Source organism: Onychomys torridus, chromosome 2 (genome assembly GCF_903995425.1).
Source record: "Onychomys torridus chromosome 2, mOncTor1.1, whole genome shotgun sequence".
Classification (NCBI taxonomy): domain Eukaryota; kingdom Metazoa; phylum Chordata; class Mammalia; order Rodentia; family Cricetidae; genus Onychomys; species Onychomys torridus.
The window spans coordinates 24,703,214-24,729,433 of NC_050444.1; positions in this window are offsets into that span (position 1 = coordinate 24,703,214).

The following is a 26,220-nucleotide window of genomic DNA, read 5'->3' on the forward strand; positions in this document are numbered from 1 at the left end:
TATCTAATATGGCTACAAGTTTGATTATTATAGATGATTAACTACTAACCTGTATCTCTAAATTATATATTATATTTTTAATGAGCTGCATAAGCATAATAACCCAAACAAGAGAAGAAACATACATACATTATAACAAAAATAACTTTAAATTTGTATCAATTAACTACAATGATATCAATGTAAAATATTTTGAGTTTGATAGTTATTTTTTGGATTAAATTAGATTCTATAATCCATCTCCTTTTCCTGTCATTTCTATATTATATCCCCCCTTTTTTCCTTTAGAAAACAATCTTTGAATCTAACTCATCTGTTTAGCTTTTCCCTGGTCATGACCAATAACAACTTGTAACCTACCCCCCTTAAATGATGACAAACCATTTTTGGAGAATGAGGACAGTGTTTTCTTTAGACTTCTTCCTATTGTCTGGGAGTGTTGAAATCTTTGGGGAACCATGAGAAAATTAAAGATAGTAAATAAGTCATGACTGGAATAGTCTAAGGCTGGATTATCTCAGCCAACAGCCTTAAAGCTGTGGTGGATACAGAACTCTGAGAAAACTGCAACAGAGGAATTTTGAGATTAGGGATCACCTGGGCCATTTGTTTTCATTGGTGTCTGGACCCCTTGTTCTGAAAATACATAAACTTAAAGGTAACATGCATATCTACATTAGTAAGTCTAGACTGTGCATTGTGCACAAGTTAGTCAATGATGAATTTTTGTTTTAGGTTTGAGCAGGTAAAATATACATCATGTGTCTTACAGTTTTTACGTCTATGCAAGGATTTTCTTTTCTTTTCTTTTTTCAGAGGTGTCTTTCTTGATCAATCCTGACCTTTCTCAGTGACTCCACAGCCTTTCATTTTCTGTAGAAACAAAAGCATAAATTTTTCCTCTAAGCAAAATAACAGCTTTTGACTTCCATTTTGAAGTCAAGACATTTTAAAAATGTATAGGTTGATTTAATTCAGCAGCTTTCACAATCCAATGTTTCTTAGCAGCTATGTTTGTTTATCAGCAAGCAAAACATGCAAAGACCACACAGTAACATACAGGACCCAGACTTTCTGTGTATTTTACATCTTTGCATAGATTTCTTTTATATTATTTTACTCCTTTTTCTCTTTTTTTATTATATTTGTGTTTTAATTTTACACATCAGCCATGGGTTCCCCTCCTGCCCCTGCCCCTACCTTCCTCCTCCCCCCTCCCCTCCATTCCCATCTCCTCCACAACCTTGGGCTTACACAGGGACATTTTACTCCTTTTTTAAGAACTTTACTTTATTACTTTTAAACTATTTTCTATGATTTTTGTATCTTTTCTTCTTTCCTTCTCAAGCCTATGTACATTTTAAACAAACGCAATGTAATCTGTTTAGAGGTTTCTTTCAGCTGATCTGTCTTTATTGAGCATCTATAGTGTTTTTTCTCTGATCACATGAAACAAACCTTAAACTACTATGTCAGCTGCTCAGTGAAGCTCAGCTTACTGAATGGTACTTTGCATGGCAGCTGGCAGCTTGCTCCATCGCACAGTAAGCTGCTGGGGCACATATCTCTGTACTGTGGCTGGCATAAGACTGTGAGACTAGGACATTGGCCACCATTTGTAGCTGGGTTTTTTCCTTGAGACAGCTAGCTCCCCATTTAACCACACAGAGACTTATTATTGATTATAAATGATTGGTTGAAAGCTTAGGCTTATTATTCACTAGCTATTACTAATTAAATTAACCCATAATTCTCATCTATGTGCTACCACATGGCGATAGCATTTTGAGCATGGCATGTTTAACTCCTACCTCTTCGTCTGGCTGGCAACTCTACCCTCCTCCATCCCTGAACTTTCTTTTGGTGCGCAAGTCCCACCTAACTTCTACCTGTCTAGCGATTAGTTATTTATCCCTTTGTTAAACCAATGAAAGCAACAAATAGTCACAGTATAGAAAAAGATTGTTCCAGAGCAGTGGAGTCCATCCCAAGGTTTATATCAACAAACCACTCTCACCCCTCAGATTCACAGAACATTGAGAAAGAGGGAGTGAAAGACTATAAGAGTGAAAGGATCTGAGAGTTTGCTATGAGATTGTGCCTCCAAGTAGTATCAGAAGCTACATCCATAAAATCTTACCAACATGGCCACCCAAATAGGAGATGAACAAGATTGCCTGGGGAAAAGTCCTCCAGCCTACACAAAGAATTATAGACATTTGAGGAACACTGAAAATAGGAGAGGTGACCTTAAGAAAGAGCACACTAATTTGGTATCCAGTGTCAAATGGTCAAATGAAAACATATATACAGGTAGCATTATGTGGATTGAACAGGATATATTTAGGAATACATATGTGTACATGTGCACATATACACATATGCATACAGTAACAATGGAAAAAAGGTCATGAATTTGAAGGGTAGCAGTTAGTGATTTATGGGAAGGTTAGGAAAGGTGAAAGGAAGGGGAGAAATGCTGTATTTAAATTATAATCTTACATTTTTAAATATAAAAATACTCTTTATAGATTTGTAAAGGAAAGAGACACACTTGAACTTTCTTCTCAGTGTAGGGAAAATTTGGAGGAATTTTGCATCTCATTTCCTTCATCAGGCATGATAAGAAATACAAAACTGTTGACTGCTGGAACAGCACAATGTGGTTCCTTGGAGCAACCCTTCCTCTCTGTGATGAATGCAGGCAAAGTTGTGAGGATCCATGGTCTTTTCTCTGCACTTAGTAAGCGTTGCTTCCTGTTGCCTTCCCAGGGAATCATTCTGAACTCTCACCTTGACCTCTGGATTATGCATTCCTCCCCTCCCTGGATCGCTTCCACCAATACAGAAAAACGGGGTTACTATTGATCCTTTAAGAAACAGGCATAAAACTCTTAGCTCTCCCATTTTTTCCCATTTATTTCTCCTTACCCAAAACCTCACCAGCACTGCCAGTGGTAAAGGTCTTCCTTCATTCCCCTCTTAGCCCTTGCTGTACTTGTTCTCATCTTGTTTCTACTCCTCCCTTTCCTGATGTTGCCAGGGTAGCAATGGCCACATGTAATTCGGTATCTTCGGTCCTCTGCTACACTGAGCTAACCAAGGCCATGCCTGTCCTCAGCTAAGGTGACCTTCTGCTATGCTGAGGATAAAAATGAGCCTCTTTCACAGCAGTTAATGCTTCCTAATGAGCCTAGTCCAAATCTACCCTTTTTGACATGTTCATGGTAAGTTTGTCTTATGGGCCTTCCAGATGAAGGGATTGAAGATTGAATATATGACTCAACTTCTGGTTATTTAATGGTCATTAATGACAACTTTTGTGTCCACTTTTCAGATGTGTCCATAGAGTCTCTGCTGTCTCTATTGATAACTTCATCCATGTTTTTCAGGCTCTTGTACCACTTTTCATTTTTTCTACTTCCCACTATGAGTCGTTTCTAACATCACCTATCAAGTAAGGCACTGCTTAAAATTTTTCTTTCTGGCTTTTCATGGAGATCCAAGAGTGTCATTTATTTCTATCTTTCCTCACTCACTGAATGTTTAATTATTGCATTTTGTCTAATTCCATTCATTTTCTGCAGCATGTATGCAAGCTTCCTAAGAAAGGATATTATCTGTATTGCTCCACATGACATTAATGACTGGTACACTGTAGCTTCTATTTTAGAAATGAATGAATTAAAGCAACACAGGTATCAGTGTGTCTTTAGTGCATGCTTTTTTTTTCTTTTTCCTAAAGTAAGAAACTTCATTTTCTGTGCCAAACCTATGTTTTTGGCCATAAATCATGATCCTCCAGGGAAATAAGGAATGATATTATGGAAAGAGTTTTAAATGTGTTTTATTTTTAATTAAACCAATGAAACCTTCTTTGATCATTCAATAACTGTTGGATTAACAAGGTCATGTTCTGCAATTATAAAATACATATACTCCTAATGTCATTTTTATGTTCCTGTTCTACTACTTATAATGCCTTATCTAAATTATTAATGCAAATTTTCCCTTTACAACACTATAAGTAGTTGCTATTGTACTTACTTCATGCAATGAGTGTGTGGAACTTCCATCTGTATAAAGAACAAAATAGTAAAATATTTTAAAGGCATATAAGATATCATTTAGATTTAGTAAACATTTAAGAAGCAAGTTAATGAAAGATATCTAACTCACATCTAATATTTCAATTTAAAGACAGTTTATTGGGCTATAGAGATGATTCAGTGATTAAGAGTACTTGATCTTGCCAAGGACCCAGGTTCAATTCAGGGCATCCTTATGAAGGCTCCCAATGGTCCATAACTCCAGTTCCAGAGGATTCAGAGCCCTCTCTGACCTCCACAGGATCCTGGCACACAGTTGGTGCACAGACACACAAGTGAGCAAAACCTTTATACATATAGGAAAAAACATAAAAAGAGGCAGGGTGGTGGTGGTGTATGCCTTTAATCCCAGCACTTGGGAGGCAGAGCCAGGGAGATGTATTTCTGTGAGTTTGAGGCCAGCCTGGGCTACAGAGTGAGTTCCAGGAAAGGCACAAAGCTTGAAAAAAAAACAAAAAAACAAAACAAAACAAAAAAACAAAAACAAACAAACAAACAAAAAACAAAAGAAAAGAAACCTTTAAAAGAAAGAAGTATTTATTTAATACATATAGCTGTTTTGCCTGCATGTATTTCTGTGTACAGCATGCATGCGTGGTGCCTGTGATACTAGAAAATGTCATTGATCCCCTAGGACTGAAGTCACAGAAGGCTGTAACCTGCCTTGAAGGTTCCGGAGATTGAACAGAAATCTTCTGGGACAGTAGTCCATGCTCTTTGACCATTGAGCTGTCCCTTAATATTTCCTTTAAATGTTGGCTGTACCCACTCATATATTTATTCCTGACATTTAAATTATTAATTAAACATGTTGGTATTGTGCTGAAGGGATATGAATTTAAATTTTATTAGTTTCTATAAAATTTCCCCCTGAAACCATCATGTCCTTTTAATATCGTAGAAATACTGAAAAAATAATTTTTATTGGCACTGTCATGTAAAAATAAATTACTTTTCCAGTATTTTAACTTGCATTTTCTTTATCACTAATGATGCAGATATTTATTTTGAATATTCAGCTGTATATTACTGTCATGGGGCATTTTCAAATTGCTAAGAGTTCTAAGCTTTACATAAATTATCTCAGTTTTTGCAACTGTATGAAAAAGTCACTATTCTCTCTCCAGTTTATTAATGAATAAACTGTACTTAGTCAATTGTTGAAGGTTTCACTGTTGGACTTAGCACATCTGGGTTATAAGACATTCTGAGCTAGTGAATTCTTCAGCTGTGAAGTAATTTCCATATTTTGAATTCATTTTTCTTCTTATTTATAGATTTAATAAAACAACAATTTCCTTAAAATACAGAAAAATAACATTGAAATAAATAATTTGGAAATTAAAGAATATTTAATAATGAGCACCTTTTGCTCACACCACAGTCATAATATATTTGTTTTTCATAAGAAAACTCAAACAAACTCAAAGTTAGTACATAAAATAGCCAGCGTTGAGATTCCTGGTTTTTGTTGTTGTTGTTGTTTGTTTGTTTTTGTTGTTTGTTTGCTTTTTGCCAGCTAATTTCTAGGTTTTATCACTGCTGTTAGTGTCCAATGAACACCTGTAAATAACCTCTGGGAATCTACATTTAGGCTATTCTGAAGATAAAAAGCAAACTTCTCTATCTTAGTGTTTAATTAAATGGAACAATATTTACATATCATTAAATATGTGATCATTGGTGCTGATTCATAATCTTAAAAGTATGAAAAAGACTACAGCAAATCACAACCCAGAAGCAAGCCAAGTGTGATGGCAGTCTTTAGCCATTCCACAAATTGGAAACCCCACAAAGAATGAAATCAGTTGCTTATTAACATCTTACCTTGTGCTCAACTTACAACAGCATTCTGAATGTTGGGCTGTATAGCACCTAAAGTTCAGACTATTACAGAAGTCCTATTTAGGAAGAACAGACAGAAACCATTAAGGTGCTAAAGAAAGTCATCAAATCTCTCATCACAATCATACTCTGGGTTACCATGCAGAGTGCTTTCCCAAGTCACCTCTGCATATCAATCTACTGTGTTCTCCATCTTGCCAGAATTTCTTTTGCTCCAAACACAATACCACTCCCTCAGAAGTCCTCTGTGTTCTCCACTATACATAAAATATCAGTCCTTCCATATGTTTCCCTGACTTTTGCTTTTTGAAATACTCTCACACAGTGTAATTTTATATTCCATAATATACTTTGTGATGATATTTATGATATGCATGCCTCCTTACATGTTAAATTTAACATAGTTGTTAATGATTTTTTATGCACACACTGAAAACCTAAATTAGTATTTTGGAATAAATTACTCATTATTTATAAATTTAATTCTGTAGTCCTTAGTAGATCTTCAACAATATACTAGGACTGGTACCTAAATGTGCTGGAGAACTTAAGCCACTATAATCCATTCAAGCAAATATAGTCAATAACCTTGTATAGGACAACATTACTGTTACTCTCATTCTATTCAAGAAAATGCATAACCCATTTGGACAGAAAACAACACCAAAGAGGCTATTTACTTGTACATTTTAGTGTTAACACAATTATTTAATCTGAAGGATAATAAAATTTTGCAATTGACTTTAACAAAGAATATGGAAGAAAATTGTTAGAACTATGGATTATGTGTCAGCAATTACTTAATGTGAATTTTACTTGTTCTGAAAGCATATGACATAGATGCCTCTAAGTTAGATACATTATATATTAAGGTCCATTTGAATTACACACATTGCTGCACCTTCCCATTAAGACAGGTGATTGAGAAGTGACATATGTATTTAAAGACTCTTCTTAAAGTGTACTGAAATCTATCAATGAGACTGAACCATATTTAATAATTCATTAAAATAGCCTAAGATGACTTTTCCTTTTGGTTTTTGTGTCAGGGGATAAAAAGGAAGGCTGTCTAGTTACCAGAGGAGTGCAAATTCACAAGAGAACAAATTGTAAATTTACATATAATTAGCACTCTATTGTTGTGCTAAATGGAATGCATCATAAATGGCAATGAACCTTAAAAGGAAACCAAGCTGACTGGAGACTGAGCAGTGGGGAACCCTGAAGAATATGGCTTCTATCCTGAATAATTACTCAACAGAGGTGTAGGGCCAAATTTGAGAAATACATCAGATGGATAACATTTCATGATCTGTTTTTATCAGGTCATATACAGTTATATCAATATGCAAAAATACATAAACATACTTGCAAATTTTATTCATTTGTATTTAAAAGTTTTAAAATGAATAAAAATTTCTGTTTTATGGATCTACAATTTTATGCTGCAAAATTTTTCACAGTGTACTCATGATTAGAGAAAAACACTTTGAAAATATATGGATGTTTCTTTTAGGCAGTTGACTCTATTGTCATCAATTTTGAAGCCTTACAGGGATCATAAACAGAAAATAGCTTCTAGCACTACTTGACCAAAAAAAAAAGACTGAGGCAATTCCTTTACTTTTACACTGTGTCACAAATAACTCCTGCATGTCATTTGTGTTACACAGAGTGGATAAGTTTAAGGAGAGGTAATAAGTAGAATTTTTTTTTCATAAAATGTTGAGAAGTCAGGCAAATTTAGTTTCATAAGTGAATTAGAAATAATGGCTAAAGATTTTCATAACCAAATTTACCAGGTATTTCTAGTTATACTATGCCAAGAAATTCAGAGATCTGGAGCAAAGAAAGATACATACATCTAAATCATATCTGTTCTTACCTTATCTCCATTTATATTTTAATAGCAGCTGTTAAACATGTAACTTGATGTTAGATCAAGATGTATGCATGGTGAAGCCTGGTGTATTAGTCTATTCAAAGAATTGTATAAGCATCAACACTCTCAAGTTCCATTTTCATTTCTACCCAAGACACTCTATAACCATTGGGAAAAATAAACTATTCTTGCCTCATTTTCTGTCTTTGGAGAACACTAACCAACTTTCTGCTTCAAAAAATGGTCTACTTTTCACATAGTATTATAAAATTCTTAGGATTTTTTTCTTGTAAGATCATGTCATAAGAAAATAGTTTGCATCATTGTCAGTGCAGATAATGTTTTTATTTATTTATTTATTTATTTATTTATTTATCTATCTATTTATTTATTTTTATTTTTGCCTAACTTCCTTCAATAAAATCATCAGTAAGTGTAATTTGCTACAGAATTAGAAACTATATCTTTGTTATTTTAGGGCAAAAGCGCTAAGCTCTATCGCTTAGGGTGTTGTTTGCTCTGAATTTTTGTTGTCTATTCTCCTTATTTTTATTTTATTGAAAAATATATTCCTTTCTTATGTACAATATATCCTAATTATAGTTTCCCCTCCCCCACTCTCCCCAGTCCCTTCTCACCTCCTTCATCATCATGGGACCCTCACCTCTCAGATAATCCTGCTGTTGCCCACAGTCAGGGTTATCTCAACGCCATAAATTCAGCAGGACCAGCCTCCAACATGCTCCAGCAGGTCATAGATGGGTCTGTACCCCAATTTTAAGTGACTTTTTCATATATCTAGTTTCTTTAGTTCTTTATATAACTGAGATATTAATGCTGTAACAGATGTGGAGTTGGAAAAAAAAAACAACAAAAAAAAACCAAAAAACTTTTCCTATTTGGTAGGCTACTGTTTTTGATGTTGTCCATTTCCTTACAGAAACCCTTTAGTTTCATGAGGTCCCACTTATTAATTGTTGATCTTAGTGCCAATGCTGTCCTTGCTCTGTTCAGGAAGTTGTCTTCTGTGCCAATTCATTCAAGGCTATTCCTCACTTTCTTTTTTACTAGGTTGAGTGTATCTGGTTTTATTTTAACATCTTTGATCCATTTAGAAGTGAGTTTTGTGCAGGGTTATAGTAAGTATCCATTTGTATTCTTCTACATTTAGTCATCCAGTTTGACCAGTGCCATTTGGTAAAGATGTTGTCTTTTTTCCAGTGTGTATTTCTGGCTTCTTTATAAAAAATCAAGTGTCAATAGGTGTGTGTTTATTTCTGAGTCTTCAAATTGATTCCATTGATTGATGTGTCAGTTTTTATGGGAAAATGTAGTTTTTATTACTATAGCTCTGGAGTACAACTTGAAATCAGGAATTGTGAGGCATCCAGCAGTTCTTTAATGTTCAATATTCTTTTAGCTATCTCAAGTGCTTTTGTGTTTACATTTGAATAACTATCATTTCAATACTGTAAAGAATTATGTTGAACTTTCAATGGAAATTGCATTGGATCTATAGATTTCTTTTGGTAAGACGCTCATTGTTACTGTCTTAATTTTACCAGTTCACCAGCATTGGAGAGTTTTCCATCTTCTAGTATCTTCCTCAATTTCTTTCTTCAAAGACTTGAAAATTTTAGCATACAGGTCTTTCACTTGCTTGGTTAGTTACCCTAAGATAGTGAATGTTATTTGAGGCTATTTTGAAAGGTCTTGCTTCCCTGATTCCTTGCTCAACCATTTGTTGTTTGTATATAGGAGAGCTACTAATGTTTCTGATTTAATTTTGTATCCAGCTACTTTGCTGAAAATGTTAGTAAGATGAAGAAGTTCTCCAGTAAAATTTTAAGGGTCAGTTATGTATACTATCTTATCATCTATAAATAAAAATACTATGACTTCTTCCTCTTCAATTTTTATACCCTTGATCTATATCAGTTGCTTTATTGCTCTGGCTAAAACCTCAAGCACTATATTGAATAGGTACAGAAAGTGGAAAACTTATCTTTATCCTGATTTTAAGGGAATCAATTTGAGTTTAGCTCCATATTATTTGATGTTGGCTATAGACTTGCTGTATATTGCCTTTATTATATTTAGCTGTATCTCTTGAATTCCTAATCTCTCTAGGACTTTTGTCATGATGGCATTTTGAATTTTATCAGAAGTGTTTTCATTTAGTGAGATGATCTTGTGTTTTTTTTTTTTCTTTCAGTTTGTTAATATGGTGAATTGCATTTATTGCTTGTCATATATCAAATCCATTCCTACATCTCTGCAATGAAGCCTACATGATCTTGGTGGATGATATTTTTTATGTGTTCTTAGATTCAGTTTGCAAGTATTTTATTGAGTATATTTGCATCAATGTTCATAAGAGAAATTGTTCTGTAGTATTCTTTATTTGTTGGGTTTTTCTGTGAGTTTGATAGGAGGATGACTTTGGCCTCAGAATAAATTTGGTAATGTTTACACTGTTTCTACATTGCAGAAAATTTGAGGAGTACTGGGACTGACTATCTTAGTTAAGGTTTCTATTGCTGTGAACAGACAATGTGTACATGGCAACTCTTATAAAGAAAAACATTTAATCAAGCGGCTTACAGTTCAGAGGTTCAGTCCATTATCATCATGGTGGGACATGGTGGCATGCAGGCAGACATGATGCAGGAGAAGGATTTGAGAATTCTACATCTTGATTCACAAGCAACAGGAAGTAAACTGAGACACTGGGCATATATTGAATATGAGGTCCTCAAAGCCTGCCTCCCACAGGAACACATTTCCTCCAAGGAGACTACACCTAATCCAACAAAGCCACACCTCCTAATAGTGCCACTCTCAATGAGCTTGTGGGGGCCTATTACATTAAAACTACCACATTCTTCTTTGAAAGTCTAGTAGAATTCTGTGGCAAAATCATCTGGCCTTGTGATGACTTTTAATGACCGCTTCTATTTGTACTAGGGTTTATAGGTATTTAAATTGCTTATCTGATCTTGATTTAAATTTAGTGAGACCTTTAAGGAAAATAGTCAATTTCTTTTAAATATTTCAAGTTGGTGGAAAATACTACAGGTTTTTGTAGTATGCTGTCATGATTCTCTGGATTTCCTCTGTGTCTGTTGTTATATTGACCTTTTCATTTCTGATTTTGTCAATTTGAACATTTTCTTTTTGTGTTTTAGTTAATTTTGATAAGGGTTCATCAATTTATTGGTTTTTCTCAATGAATAAACTCTTTGTTTCCTTGATTATTTTTATTCATTTCTTTGTTTCTATTTTTAATATTTCAGCTCTAAATTAGATTGATTTTTGCCATCTACTCTTCCTGGGTGTGATTAGTTCATTTTTTTTCCTTTCTAGAGCTTTCTGGAATGCTGAGAGGTAGTTAGTATAAGATCTCTCCAGCTTCCTTTTTTTAAATGGAGGCATTTATTGCTCTGAACTTGCTTCTTAGAAGAATTGTCATTATGTCCCTTAAATTTGTGTATGCTATGTATTCATTTTCACTGAATTCTAGAAATACTTTAAGTTCTTTCTCTATTTTTTCAGGATTTATTATTATTATTATTATTATTATTATTATTATTATTATGTATTTTAATTTTATACATCAGCCATGGGTTCCCATGTCCTCCCCCTTCCCAAACCCACCCCCACCTTCCCCCCAGCCCCTCCCCTCCATTCCCATGTCCTGCAGGACCAAGACACCCCTGGGGATTCATTTAAACCTGGTGGATTCAGTACAGGCAGGTCCAGTCCCCTCCTTCCAGGCTGAGCATGTGTCCCTGTGTAAGCCCAAGGTTCCAAACAGCCAGCTCATGCACTAAAGTCAGGTCCGGGTCCCACAGACTGGGTGCCTCCCAAACAGATCAAGCTATTCAGTTGTCTCACTTATCCAGAGGACCTGATCCTGCTGGGGGCTCCACAGCCGTTGGTTCATAATTCATGTGCTTCCATTCGATTGGCTATTTGTCCCTGTGCTTTTTGCAATCTTGGATTCAACAATTCACACTCTTACAGTCCCTTCTCTTTCTTGACAGTTGGACACCTGGAGCTCCACCTGGGGCCTGGCTGAGGATCTCTGCATCTGCTTCCATCAGTTATTGGATGAGAGTTCCAAGACGACTGTTAGGGTGTTTAGTCATCTGATCACCAGACTAGGTCAGATCAGGCTTTCTCTCGACCATTGCCAGCAATCTACACAGGAAGTATCATTGTGGATTTCTGGGGACCTCTCGAGCACTCTGCCTATTCCATGTGGTCTTCATTTATCATGGTCTGTTATTCCTCATTCTCCCTTTCTGTTCTTGATCCAGCTGGGATTTTCTGCTCTCCTAAGCTTTCTTTCCCTCAAATCTTGATCTTGACCTGTTTTTCATTCAGGAGAGACTCATTCAGTTCCTATGAGTTTGTAAGCTTTCTGTTGTCAATGTTGTTATTGATATCCAGCTTTATTTCATTGTTGTTTTATAGGATTCAGGCAGTTATTTCAATTTTGTTGCATATGTTGAGGTTTGCTTTGTTTTTGAGTAAGTATTCAGTTTTGGAGAAAGTTCCATGAGGTGAAGAGAAGAAGGTATAGTCCTTTGTGCTTGGGTGAAATGTTTTGCAAATATCTGTTAGATCCATGTGGCTTAAAATATACGCTAGCTTCAGGATTTCTCTGCTTATTTTTTTGTCTGTATACCCTGTCCTTTGGTGAGAAGGGGGTATAAGTCTTCCACAATTAGTATCTGCTGGTCAATGTGTGATTTAATAGCATTTCTTTACAAACTTATGTGCCCTTGTGTTTGGGGAATAGATGTTAGGAATTGAAATGTCACCTTGGTGGATTTTCCATTTAATGAGTATGTAGTTTCTTCATCTCTTTTGATAAGGTTTTCTTTGAAGTATATTTTGTTAAATATTAAAATGGCTATACCAGCTATCTTCCTAAGTTCATTTGCTTGGAATATCTTTTTTCAGCCCTTCACCATGAATTAATGACTATCCTTCATGTTGAGGTATGTGTCTTGAATGTAGTAAAAGATGGATCTTGTTTTCTCATCCATTTTCCCATTTTGTTAGTCTGACCAATGATTATTGATTCTGGTTATTCTGGTGGTGGTAGTGGTTGTGTGTGTGTGTGTGTGTGTGTGTGTGTGTGTGTGTGTGTTCCCTCCTCCTTTTTTCTGATTTTGATGATGTAAGATTATTTATTTCCTGTGTTTCCATGGTTGTAATTTACCTCCTCAGGTTGAAAATTTTCTTCTAGCACCTTATATAGAGTTGGATTTGTAGATAGTTATCATTTAAATTTGGTTTTATCATGGAATATCTTATCTTCAACATCTATGGGGACTGAAGTTTTGCTAGGCATAGTAATCTGGTCTGGCATCTGTGGTCACTTAGAGTCTTTAGGACATCTGTTCAGACCCTCTGGCTTCTAGAATCTACACTGAGAAATAATGTGTAATTCTAACTTGTCTACCTTTATTTGTTACTTGGTCTTTTTCCCTTGTAGTGTTAATATTCTTTCTTCGTTTGGTATATTTAGTGTTTTGACTAATATGTTCCTTTTCTGGTCAAGTCTGTTGTTTTTAATGTGTGCTACTAGTACCTTCTTTATGTTAGGGAATTTTTCTATCATTTTGTTGAAAATATTTTCTGTGCCTTTGAGCTGGGATTCTTCTCCTTCCTATATTCCTAAGTCTGGCCCTTTTACAGTGTCTCAGATTTCTTGATGTTTTTTCTTAAAGTGTTTTAGATTTAAAATTTTCTTTGACGGATGCATCCATTTCTTCCATTGTATCTTCAGTGCTCAAGATTTCTCTCATCCATATCTTGTATTCTATTGTCCAAAATTGCATCTATAGTTCTTACTCAATTCCTAAATTTTTTATTTCCATAATTCCCTTACTTTGGGTTTACTGTATTGATTCTTTTTCCATTTTCAGGTCTTGAACAGTCTTATCATGATTTAATTTTTTTTAAATGAATAAACTTTAGTTCTGCTGAGCTCTACTTTCTATAGTTTTCCTATGTTTTATCTTCCCTTTGGTATGTATTTATACACATTTCAAAAAATTATCATTTATTTATTGTTCTATTTTGTACATATATGTGAGAGGGTACATGTTCATGCCACATTGTGCTCATGGAGATCAGAGGACAATTTGAGAAGCTGGCTTACTCCTACCACTATATAGGCCCAGTGGTTTGAACTGTGATGGCCAAGCATGATGGCAATTGTTGCATTTCTGGCCTTAGTTTTATACATTGTAGTTTCATCATTACACTTACATGTCTATAATAACTTTTCTGTTCATTCACATTTACAATAAAAAGTTCTCTCACATGATTTTTCTAAATACCTTCATTCACATTACATAATTTTTCTGATACAATATGAAACTTTCCTTGACTTTAATAATCTGTATTCTCTTTGATTCTATAATGTATCATTTTCAAGGTATCTTTCAAAGACTCAAAACAAATTTGTATGGGCTATTTTTAAATGTTTTTAAAGTGATTTCCAAGACTGTAACTTATAATTAGTCTTCATCTCAGGTGGCTTCCTCGTTCTTTACTGGAACCAACCCTTATAGAGCAAGCAGTTTATCTCTTGTCTTAGTCATCATAAGCAAGTATTTTAATGCTATGCTATATCCCAAGCTCAAATTTTAGTGGCATGTTTTTTGGTTGCTTTGTGTGTGTGTGTGGTGTGTGTGTGTGTGTGTGTGTGTGTGTGTGTGTGTGTGCCTGTGTGTGTGTGTGTGTGTGTGTGTGTGTGTGTGTGTGCCAAGCACTGGCTAGCTTGAGGTTCATCGTAACCCTACTGACTCAGCCTCTTAAACACTAAATTTACAACTGTGAGCCACCACACCCAGCACAGTACTTCTTGTGAACATGTACTTCTTACTTGTTACTTTCCATTCAAATAATCCTCACAGAGGAATTTCGAGATCATTTTAAGTAAGCAACTTTTTCTGCTTGTACTCTGAAACAATTATCTTTATGGAATATCAATACTTCATTTGATAATAAGAGGTCTGTTGAGTTTTCAATCCCAGTTCTTTCCAGGAATGTCAGCTTTGTGAAGGCAGTGGTCATGTCTGATTTATTTTGCTTTAGAAATTCCTAGCACAGTTATTGGCCAAACAAAACCAGCTGCTCAATAAACAGTTTATGGGTCAATAAATTATAATTGAGAGTATTGAATTTAGAGCTCATAGCCTTAGTCTCAGAGAACCTTGATTTTCCAAACTGTTCACAGTGATTCTAAATCTGTATTTTAAATTATCGATGTTTTTTTTTTTTGTCCCAACACACTGGAGGAACACAAAGTTCCTCTTATAAAAATGCCTGTTCCTAGTAGTTTCTCAGGTGAAAATGTACAACAGTAATATTACCAGCTGTGTGATTTATACAGCCTGCTAAGTCTTGGAGTCCTATTTATTTATTCACTGGAATTCTTTGTCTCTTTTAAGCCCCTTGGTGTTCTATCCTACCACCTTTCTGGTCTACAGTCACACAATTTCCATTGGCATTTTTAAAGGGAAAAACAAACACCTTTCATCTAATTTGTTATATCTGTTGCTTTCAAGATAAGATTCACATTTCTTTAAGTACTAAATGCAGGTAATGGTAATATTGTTCCAAATTTAATTTCAGTCTTTTTGGCCATTGATGTAGTTTGGATGTGCACTATACTTCCATTTTAGCCTTTTTGAATTGTTTAGTTTCTTAGAAACATTTACTGACTACTGATATCAATCAAGTATGAATTTCATTTGTTCTATGACTTTTGAAGCAAACTTGCAAGTATAAAAGGTTGTATGTCACTTGTTCCCTTTTATCCCATATACCTGACTGCATGCATGGCTGTGTTTATGTTATAGCCCCTATTGCTTTGCCAAGAAAATCATAGATACACTATAATTGAGGTGGAGAACATATTAAAAATATGGAAATATCTTCTTACTACCAAACTGTCTCAAAATATACTACCAATGCATACTGACTTATCATTAGATTATTGTCTAAGTGGTAAATGTCTGTATATTTTGTGGAATAATGGAAAAATATTAATTTGAGATTCAAATAAAAATCTATTGTTTAAATCAAAACTTTAAAAACTGTATGTCAGGAAGATAGGTGGGATTGTATGACTCAATGTGTGGGGGAGGCATGCTAGTAGAAAGCACCCGTGAAATAAATCCCCCAAATAAACAAACACAGCCCTCCAGTTGTTAGGAGTGACACTAAGCTTCTCAGAGCTTGACTGTACCATCACTTAAGAAGTGACAAAATCCATGTGTTTCCACCACTCAGGAGGCAGAGGAATGCCAATCTCTGTGGTTAGTCTTGTCTACAGATCTAGTTCAGGACCATGACTACACAGAGAAACCCTGTCTAGAAATAAAAAATTCAACAAAACAAAACAAAACACAAAAACCTTCGTGGCTATACTGAGTATGTGTTTTCTTCACAACTGAGACAAAGTATCCCTGATTTTAGTTTCATAACAATTTCTCTTTAGAAAATGACAGAACTGATATCATCCCATCTCTACATATTGCCATGCCCAGGAATGACAGACAAGTGAGGGTTTTATGAAGTTTGAGAGGTCAACCCAATGACTTCAATAGATTTCTAGTCAGTTTTACATTTTTATCTTAAAAAGTTGAATATAACGCCTCCTCTGTGATATCCTGTTCATACCCTCACTACCTGCAGCAGCCTTATCTGTTCACCACTGGCCTCCAAGTCCACACATGGATCACTTCTGTTCAAAACTGTGAAGCCTTGAATCAATGGCTTACAAGTGGAAATGATATAGTATAATTGATCCAGACTGAAATTCAGAAACTTTTAGATTAAAAACAGCTGAAATCAAGTTTTCTAGATTATTCTTCAAACATTTTTTAAATCTCTTTGAGAAGTAGGTCATAAGGAGTTGTTTCCCCTGCTGATCATGCCAAATGAAAAATTCTGTTATTTCCAAGGGAAATAACCGAGCTCACAAGGCAGCTATAACTGCAGCTCTCTGAAGCCTGGCCCCCCACATGCCATAAGGCACTCTCATTCTACAATCCACGTCCTCATTACCATTCCCAGTTACTCAACAAATTTTATCCTCTCGGCACCAGATGTTTCACCCCCATAGTCACACTTTGTCTCAATATTAAAACTCATTATAGCTTACCTCTGAGAATCTGTCCTTCCTAAAGACTATCATTGCTTCCTGTAAAATTTGCCAAACTACTAATCCTACCTCTGTGTATCAGACCCTCCCTTTCCCCACTCGTTAAGCTCGGGGATCCTCCTTGGGTCAGATTGGCAGCTCTATTTCACCCACATGCCTACAGTTAGATGTTTCAGATACATTGTGGTCCTTGTAGACACATTCTCGGGATGGGTAGAAGATTTCGCTGCCACCAATAAAAGAGATCACAGATAGTTTACAATCTTCTTTTCAGGTAGATCATTCCCTATTTTGGAGCTCCTACCTCCCTTGAATCAGATAACAGCCCTGACTTTACCTCTCAAGTCTCTCAAACTCTAGCCAAAGACCTTTATATCCTGTGGCATTTCTACATTCCCTACCATACCCAGTCTTCAGGCAAGATAGAATGAAGGAATCACTCTCTCAAAAACATTCTTATCAATTTCTCCCAAGAACTCCATACTAATTGGATAAAACTCCTGCCATTGGCCTTCCTGTGAATAAGAGCCCTTTTCAAAGAAACTCCTCCTCATCTCCCCTTTGCAAGCTCACATCGCAGCCATCACTATTCCCTGCTCACATTCTTAGCCCTCTTTTGCATGATGTTCACACTCTTCTTTGGAACTTCATTCACCATCAGTTGCCTCAGCCTCATCCAGGCCCCCTTCCCTCTTTAATTAACATTGAGGACATCGTTCTCTCTGCTTCAGGTCATAATCCCCCTCTTCTTTCTCGAAAATGGACACAATCCTTCAGGGTCATCCTTACTACCTCAACTGATGCTGAGCTCAGCTGATGCTTTCCCTCACTAGATTCATGTTTCACATTTCAAACCTTTTATACCACCAACTCAAGATAATCTTTCTTACATTTTGACACCAACAGGACCTTGCCTTCTTACATTTCAGAAGATGCCAAAATCAACCAGCTTGCCTCTGGACTCAGAAGAATGAGTCCTCGCACATGTCAAGACTCAAGCCATTACATATTGGATAATGCCGTACCTCTTCCCATCTACTTCTTCCTGCTCATCCCCATCTACTTCTTCCTGCTCATCCCCATCAGTAGTGAAATCTATGTATGCAGATTTGAGGTTCAGAAAAACCTATACCCAGCAGTTCAACCAGACCACTTATATGGTCAGATCAGGAGACTGATCACCAGCAGGTTGTCAAGAAGAGATATTTATCCCTATAACATCAAAATCGTTTTTAAAACACATATCCCCTATGCTTATTTACTACATGATCAAACTAGAGATTACTGTCAGTGCTGGCCAGAAACTTATGGAGGCTGTTCTTATTTGTTCTGTAGGAGACATAACACATATTCAGGAGCACTCTGCCTTTTATAAAGAATGGGGAATCTTTTATATCCTAATTAAGGACCCATGTCTCCCCAGATGGGACATGGGAGACATTGGTAAGCTTTACTGAATCATTTATCACTGCCACCATCAGGCATACTCAAAATACAGAAGGTGCACATTCCATTCTCTTGAGCCTTAGTTATAGATAAAGTAGAAGAACTGGTAGCGTTGATGCTTTGTAATGTTCACAGTTAAACAGTATTTTATCTTATTAGATGTGTGTCAATCTCCACCAGGGAGTTTTTCAAGGCTCTGTATAAAGAACAAAAAGGCCTGGGTCCTTATTAGGATTAAGGATTTTCTTTGTGTCATGATAGTGACTTAGGGTTTAGCTCATTGGTAGCCCACATGGTGCTTAGCATTTTGAAAAAAAGTCTTTGACCTTATAATTGGCTAATTTCTGAGTGGAGTTATTTAATCTCATAAGCACATACTTCTCTGACACATGACTTAAGCATTTTGAAATGAAATAAAGAGTCATAAGTATATAACCCAAGGGCATGCAGAATAGATTAAAAAGCTGTAGGTTGGGGACAGAGAGAAAGATCATAAGGATTATTAAAGCTTTGATTGAGAACTGAAGAGGGAAGACAGAATGGAATGTTGAAAGAAATATGGGGGAAAGGCTTGAAGACAAATGTTACATATTTTACATGAAAGTTTATAGGACAAAGGCTCAAAATTATTTCCTAGTTAAAAAAAAATAGACAGGAGATGTAGGACACTAAGACAATATTTAATAAATTACAATGTGTTTTTCAGTTTTATGTATTCAATCCTTAAGTAATTTATTACTTTTAACAAAGTGCATGTATTTTTATGTGTTTCTGTGTGAGGATACATAAAGGAGTGTAAACACTTTGCAGACCAGGAGAGAGTGTTTAATTCATTGGAATTGGAGTGGTTTTACTGCCTGCATCTAGGTGCTTGGAATTGACCTGGGCTCCCCTGCAGAGCAGTGCAAGTCCTTAATCACTGAGACATCTCTCCAGCCATGAAGTGAGTTTTAGTAATCTTTAGAGAGACCTGAAGAATAAGGACTCACAGCAGATGTTCCTGGGATACCAGAAATTATATTTTCTTAACTACAGCTATAACAAAATATAGAGCTAAGGTTAGGATATTAATTCAAACCTTTGGTGTAATAAGTGGCAAATAGACACAAAAAGACACAAGAAAATACAATGGACTTGTATTCAATTAGAATTGGCATTGCAAATTCTGTGAAGCATTGCAATAGATTTTACTATTTCAGTATCAAATATATTTCATGCACTCATTCATCATCAAAACAACAAAATCCATTATAGAATTAGATCCAGAAAACAGTGATCTTTACATTCTTTTCATGTCTCCTGTTTGTTACTTGAATTCCCTCCTTCCTCATTCCCCTATAGTTAGCTTTTCTTACTGTCTTTTAATGTTATATAATACTCACATGTATTATTGTCTAGACTCTATACATGAGAGAGAACATGCATTTTCTTTCTGAGGCTATGTATCCTTGCTTTATATACAGTATACCTCCACCATTTCCCTGAATTTTCTTTAACTTCATTATCTTTAGGTGTGAAGTTAGAGGAATACTACTCAGTTTTCCATTTAATACATGCACAGATTTTTCATTATTCATTTAGTAGTTGAAGGACAAGGAGATTGACTCCAATGGTTTGCAATAGCAAATAAAAGAGCAGTAAGATTATGGGTGCAAATATATCCAGGGTGGAATTCTCTGGGTATATGCTCAGGAATGGAATAGCTGGTACATACAACAGTTCTATCTGTATTTTCTTTCGTTTCTTCTTCTTATTTTATTTTAAAGAAATAGTCAACATAATAAAATTATGAACTATTTTTAAATTAAATAAATGACTAATAAAAATTTAGTAAGACTATTTTAGTTGAATGTACTATTTGGAAAAGCAAACTAGATATCACCTTTTCTCTCCCATGAGTCTCTTTTCTTCAGTTGCTTAGTGTGCAGAGGTGGACATGGATATCAACAACATTACTTATTCTACTACATTTCTCTACTATTAGAAAATGTCTATTTTTGTAGTATCATATGTGTAGTTAGTATGTTCAAGTGTAGTATACAGTTTCATTTCCTAGGCCTTCTTCATATTTTCAAGTCTAACTCTGTAAATATTACTCTGAGTTAAATATTACTATTTTTTTCTAAAATCAATAATCTTCATATCTATAAGCTGTTAGGCTCCTTCCCTGACAATTTCCCCTCAGTTTCATAGCTACTGGTATTCACTTTATTGTTTCTTTGTAATGCTAAACTTTCTACAAGAATTCCATGTCTATCTACCAAATGTCTCCCAACTTTAGTATTCAGAATCCATTGTTTTGCAAAGGATTAAACAACGAATATGCTAAAGGAGTTTCAGAACAGACACCTGAAGTACATACATTATTTATATCTATTAAAAATGCCAGTTCAGTGAGCATTCATGTACCTGAGCTGGGGAAATGTAAGCCCCAAGCTGTCATCGATAACTGCCCAGCCTGAGAATTTCAAAAGGCCATTCAAAGGAAGGACACAGAGATGTGGAAATGCAAAGCATGCAAATGTCAGGAGTTGATGTGTTTTTCTCTTCTTTATCCTTTGTAAGATTATATTAGGTTGTACATTTTCTTTTACACCTAACTTCAACAGGGGTTGTGTTCCCTCATTGAAACTTCTAATCAATACATAAAGTCTCAGGAGCCTTCTGGGTATGAATAAATTTTACATAGAAAAATGGCAAATTTCCTTGAACAAATGTAATTTTTCTTTTAATAAGGACTATGGAGAATATGTCAGAATTCTTCTAGTGAAATTGAGATATTTCTGCTTCAATGGGAATATGTTGAATAGCATTTTATATTTGTTTGTATGGGTGTATGTATGTTAGTTAGGGTTTCTATTGCTATGATGAAATACCAAGATCAAAAAGCAAGTTGGAGAGAAAAGGGTTTATTTGGCTACACTTCAGCATTGTTGTTCATCATTGAAGAGGGTCAGGACAAGAACTTAATCAGGGCAAGATCCCAAAAGCAGGAGTTCACACAGAGGCTCTGGAGGGGAGCCTTACTGGCTTGATCAGTCCATCTTCTTATAGAACCCAGAAGCAAAAGCCCAGAGATGGCACCATCCACCATCAGCCCTCCCCGACTGATCACTAAATGGGAAATGCCTTACAGCTGGATCTCAGAGAGGTATTTTCTCAACTGAGGCCCTTTCCTCTGATGACTCTAGCTTGTGTCAAGTTGACACACAAAAACAGCCAGTACAGTATGTATGTATGTATGTATCTTATGATTCTAAAACTCTATCAGATATGTATAATAGATTATTGGAATTACCTGATGCCATATATCTACAAGGTAAAATAATATATGTATATTATTTCAAAATATAGTATGTACCTACATCTTCACTTTAAATCTCAAAAGATAATTAAATGTATCAATATTTGAAGCTACTCTGGTATCATAGTCTAATCAATGTCTCTCATAAACATTAAAAAAGAAATGATATGCTGGGTTTTAATGTATCATTTGCTGATTTTTTCTTTTCTTCTTTGTTGTTTTACCATATGTGTGTATAGGTAATTGCATGTAGTAATTTGTTTTCACCCCCATTTGTGCATTTCATAGTTTTAACTGGAGGAGAGAAAATAGGATAACAGAATAACATATAATATGAAAACAGAATGGGAGAATCTATGTGGGATGTGGACCAACAGATCTACAAACTCCACATAGCCTGGTACATATGGGATGTGCAACAATCACTGTAAAGTCATGGACTATGAAGTCTCATTTTGTTGATGTATTTGTGCATCCATGAAATCCAATCTCTTAGACATCATTTTGGGCCATTTGGAACTTTGGCGACCATTACACTTTAATGTACCATTCTACTTGAACTAATTGCTTAATGTCCATGCATTATGGATCTGTTGGTGGTGTAGGCTCCATGACTGCCTACTTCTCCTACCCCTAGCTTTCTTTTACATGGAGAAAGACATTTTTGATGATGAATTAAATGTCTGTTTCCTTCTACTCTACAAAAAGCTCTTTACTATACTAAAAAAAGGTAAGTGAAGGCATACCAAATTTAAGAACAAAGGGCTTATTTGAGTCAAGATGAATGTCCACCCATAAGAGATTGGGTTTTATGGTTGCACAACAACAACATAAACAAACCAAGCAAGAATGATACAGCAAACCATTTGTTACAGTTACATCATTCAACAAAGACTCTGATTAATATGTAGTCACCTGGTTATACATGCAGAAAATAATTCTGATATGCAGAAACAATCAAACCCTTTTTCCAAAATTTTGCTACTTTTTAGTAACATCAGTTCATTCATCAAAAAATAAAGTGATTAAAGATTAAACTGAGCAGAAATGGGACTTCATAATCCATGATTCATAGTGATTGTTCCACAACCCATATGTACTAGGGCTATGTGGAGTTTACAGATTTGCTTTCTTTATTAATGTTTTTGACTCTTGCATCATATTTGAAATTCTTAGGTAGAAGTGTCCCACAATTTATAAAAATTAGAAAACAATGTTGTGATAAATATTAAAAAGCATCATTATTAATAAGAGAAATTGATAGATATGTTTTGTTTTTGTGTTTAAGACTGGGTCTCATTAAGCCTAGCAACCTGGAACTCATATTATCCTCCTGCTTTAACCTCTTGATTGTTGGAAATACTAGTGAAAGTAACCACACTTTCTTCAAGACATTTATTTTCTAAAATGTTTATGAAATTGTCCTCATTCACAAGAAATACAACTACACGGAAAAATGATTTGGACATGATAAATTTTCCGTAGAACTCCAACAAGTAACAAGCCTCCCTCTCTTTTTGTTCTGTATTAACCTTAATAAACTAAAAAAGCAAGTGGAAGCTTCACATATTTCATTTCTTCCAAAGAAGTGATTTGTTATCAGCTCACAGCAATGGCATACTTTCTTTGTAGAAACACGCTTGCCTGTTAGAGCTGTACAGCATGAAGCAGCTTTATAAAATGAGGCATTCACATTCTGATGATCTGTTTCCTTTCTATTGACAAGGAAAAAAGGCTAAAGTTGTGCAGCTGCACCATTCCCATGATGCATGTACTTTTACCTTTATAGAAACCCAGTGAAGTTTCCTTTTAGTATGCATAAAGCTCAGGAGACAGGCACACAATAAAGTTCCTTAGACATCCTCTGAATATTTTTTCCAGCCTCACTTCTCTGTAAGGCTGGCTGGCTTGGGAAGAAAAAAAATGAATGGATGATTCATGAGGGTTAAACATTGCCAGCTGATACTTTATACTAGCTGCAGATGGAGCAGTTTCTTTTTAAAGGCAAAGTTCAAGTCTACACACAAACAACAATTAGAAAAGTTAATGAGACTCATTTTATTTAAACAATTTTACTTCAGCTGTGAGGAAGCTCAGCCCTTGAGTACATTATGAGACAACTGTATTTAATTAAATGTTGGTGCCACAGTGAGCAGCTGAACATATTTTGTTTCTTAGCATTAAATTGTTTATATGGACTTTTTCTCATGTATACTTTTAATCACCTTTTAACTTTGGTTTTTGTATTTATAATCTTCATAGTCTGTGGCTCAGTTATATGTATTAAAGAAATACGGATTGCATGCCTATTGTTTGCTAGTGACTGTGTCAAACCATAGAAATATAATACTCTTATCACTTAACATGTCCAAGCAGATGGCAAGAACCTGTGGGTCATGACCACTTTGGGGGATCAAATTACTCTTTTACAGGGGTCACATATCAGATATCCTGCTTATCAGAGATTTATATCACAATTGACAATAGCAAAATTAGTTATGAAGTAGTAATAAAAATGATTTTATGGTTGGGGGTCACTATAACATGGGGACCTGTATTAAAGGATCACAGCATTAGGAAAGTTGAGAACCACTGGTTTGATGTATCACTAACAAGTGACACACTGCTGGCAAAAGAAAAATCATTACTCTTAAATGACAAAGAATTTATACTGTCTGCTATAGAAATGTGAGGAACAAAAATCAGAAAAAAGGGCACTGTGGGAAGTAAAAGCCATATATGTCTTTCTTTTCTTTTAGCTTACAATTGAAAGTGACATTCTATGATTTCCATTTTGTATTTATCTGTGGTTCATTTGAACTTTACCATCTATGCACAAACTATATTTCCTATCGATCATTTTTATGTTATATAACATGCTTAGGGTAATTTTGTATTTTATAACTCTGAGCACTAAATGACAATCCCAATAAATTATACAACCATAAAGTTTTATGTTTCTTATATCAGGCACCAGAGGTTAATTTATTACTTAAAGTATTCAGTCATCTGTTCTTTTCACATTTGCTTTTTATTTAAGTGTACATGATTGTATAAAATAGTAGATTTTATTACCTTATTTTTATACCTGTATATAATATAATTGGTCATGCTTCCTCTCCCATGTGCCTAATACTTCTACTAGTCTTCCTATTCTCCAGTTATCCTTGTTTTATTTTTCTATCATTTTTTTAAGATTCACGTATTAGAGAAAAAATGCAATACTGGTTTTTCTGAATGCACTTAAATTTGCCTAACATAGTGATTGATGATTCGTTCCCTCTTGCCATAAATGATATGTCTCCGTGGAATGATGACTTGCAGGCCTTGGGGTATAAACAAAGCAATCCTATAGCTGGATTATACAGTATTTATAATTTTAGGGTATTTTGTTTGTTAGAAATCATGTATATTTTTAGAGTAATTAGTCGTTTCACATTACCAACCACAGGATATAAAGACTCCTTATCCTCCTTAATTCCCTAATATTTTATTTTTTTCTTGATAGGAATTATATTTGTTGTTTTTTTTTACTAACTTTTAAAATTAGAATATAATTACAGCAGCTCACCTTTCTGTGTCCTGCCTCCAAGTTCTTCCATGTCCCTTCCACCAAACCCCTCCCATGTGCTCCCCACTATCTATCAAATTATGTTATCATATATATAATTTTATCATATATAAATATATTAATATATATGTGAATTTTTGTATATGTAATAAAATGTGTGTGTGCAAAAACATATAAATATAACCTGAGTCAGTTTAGTGAGGCTTGTGTTTGTATGATCTCAGGACTGACCACTTTGTACTAGGTAACCAATCTAAGGGTTTATTTGTAGCCAATGGCAGTTTTGTTTTGTTTTGTTTTTGTTTTGTTTTGTTTTGTTTTGTTTTTTGTCTATAAGTGGAATCCAGTCAGATTTCCCTCATCCCAGTAGACAATGTCTATTGAAATTGTCATTGTTCATGTCTTGTTTAGGCAGCCATACCATTGGGATATAATAGGTCTAGGTGCCCTGTCATTTCTAGGAAGTAACAGGCTCACAGCAGACTTCCTGATCCTCTGGGTCTTGTGTCTTTTTGCTTATTTGTCTTCCCCAACAGTCCCTGAATCTTAGGCACCATAGTTTTATTGCTGATGTATCTTTTGGCTTTGGACTCTATAGGATCTATTGATCTCTAGATTTTTCCACAGAAACTCTCTTGATGTATTCGTTGATACTCTATTCTCAACAGGTAAGAAATAGAAAAAAGTCTTAATGTTTTTTAAAGGATAAATGGATGATAAAATGTAATACATACTTTTTCTTAATTGCTTTGACCAAGTTTTTGACAGAAGAAATCTAAAGGAGGAGATGTTTATTTTGTCTTTGTTTCATTTAAAGGAGATGCAGAGCGGGGATGACAAGAAATTTCAGTCAGGGCACTGGGAGGTCCA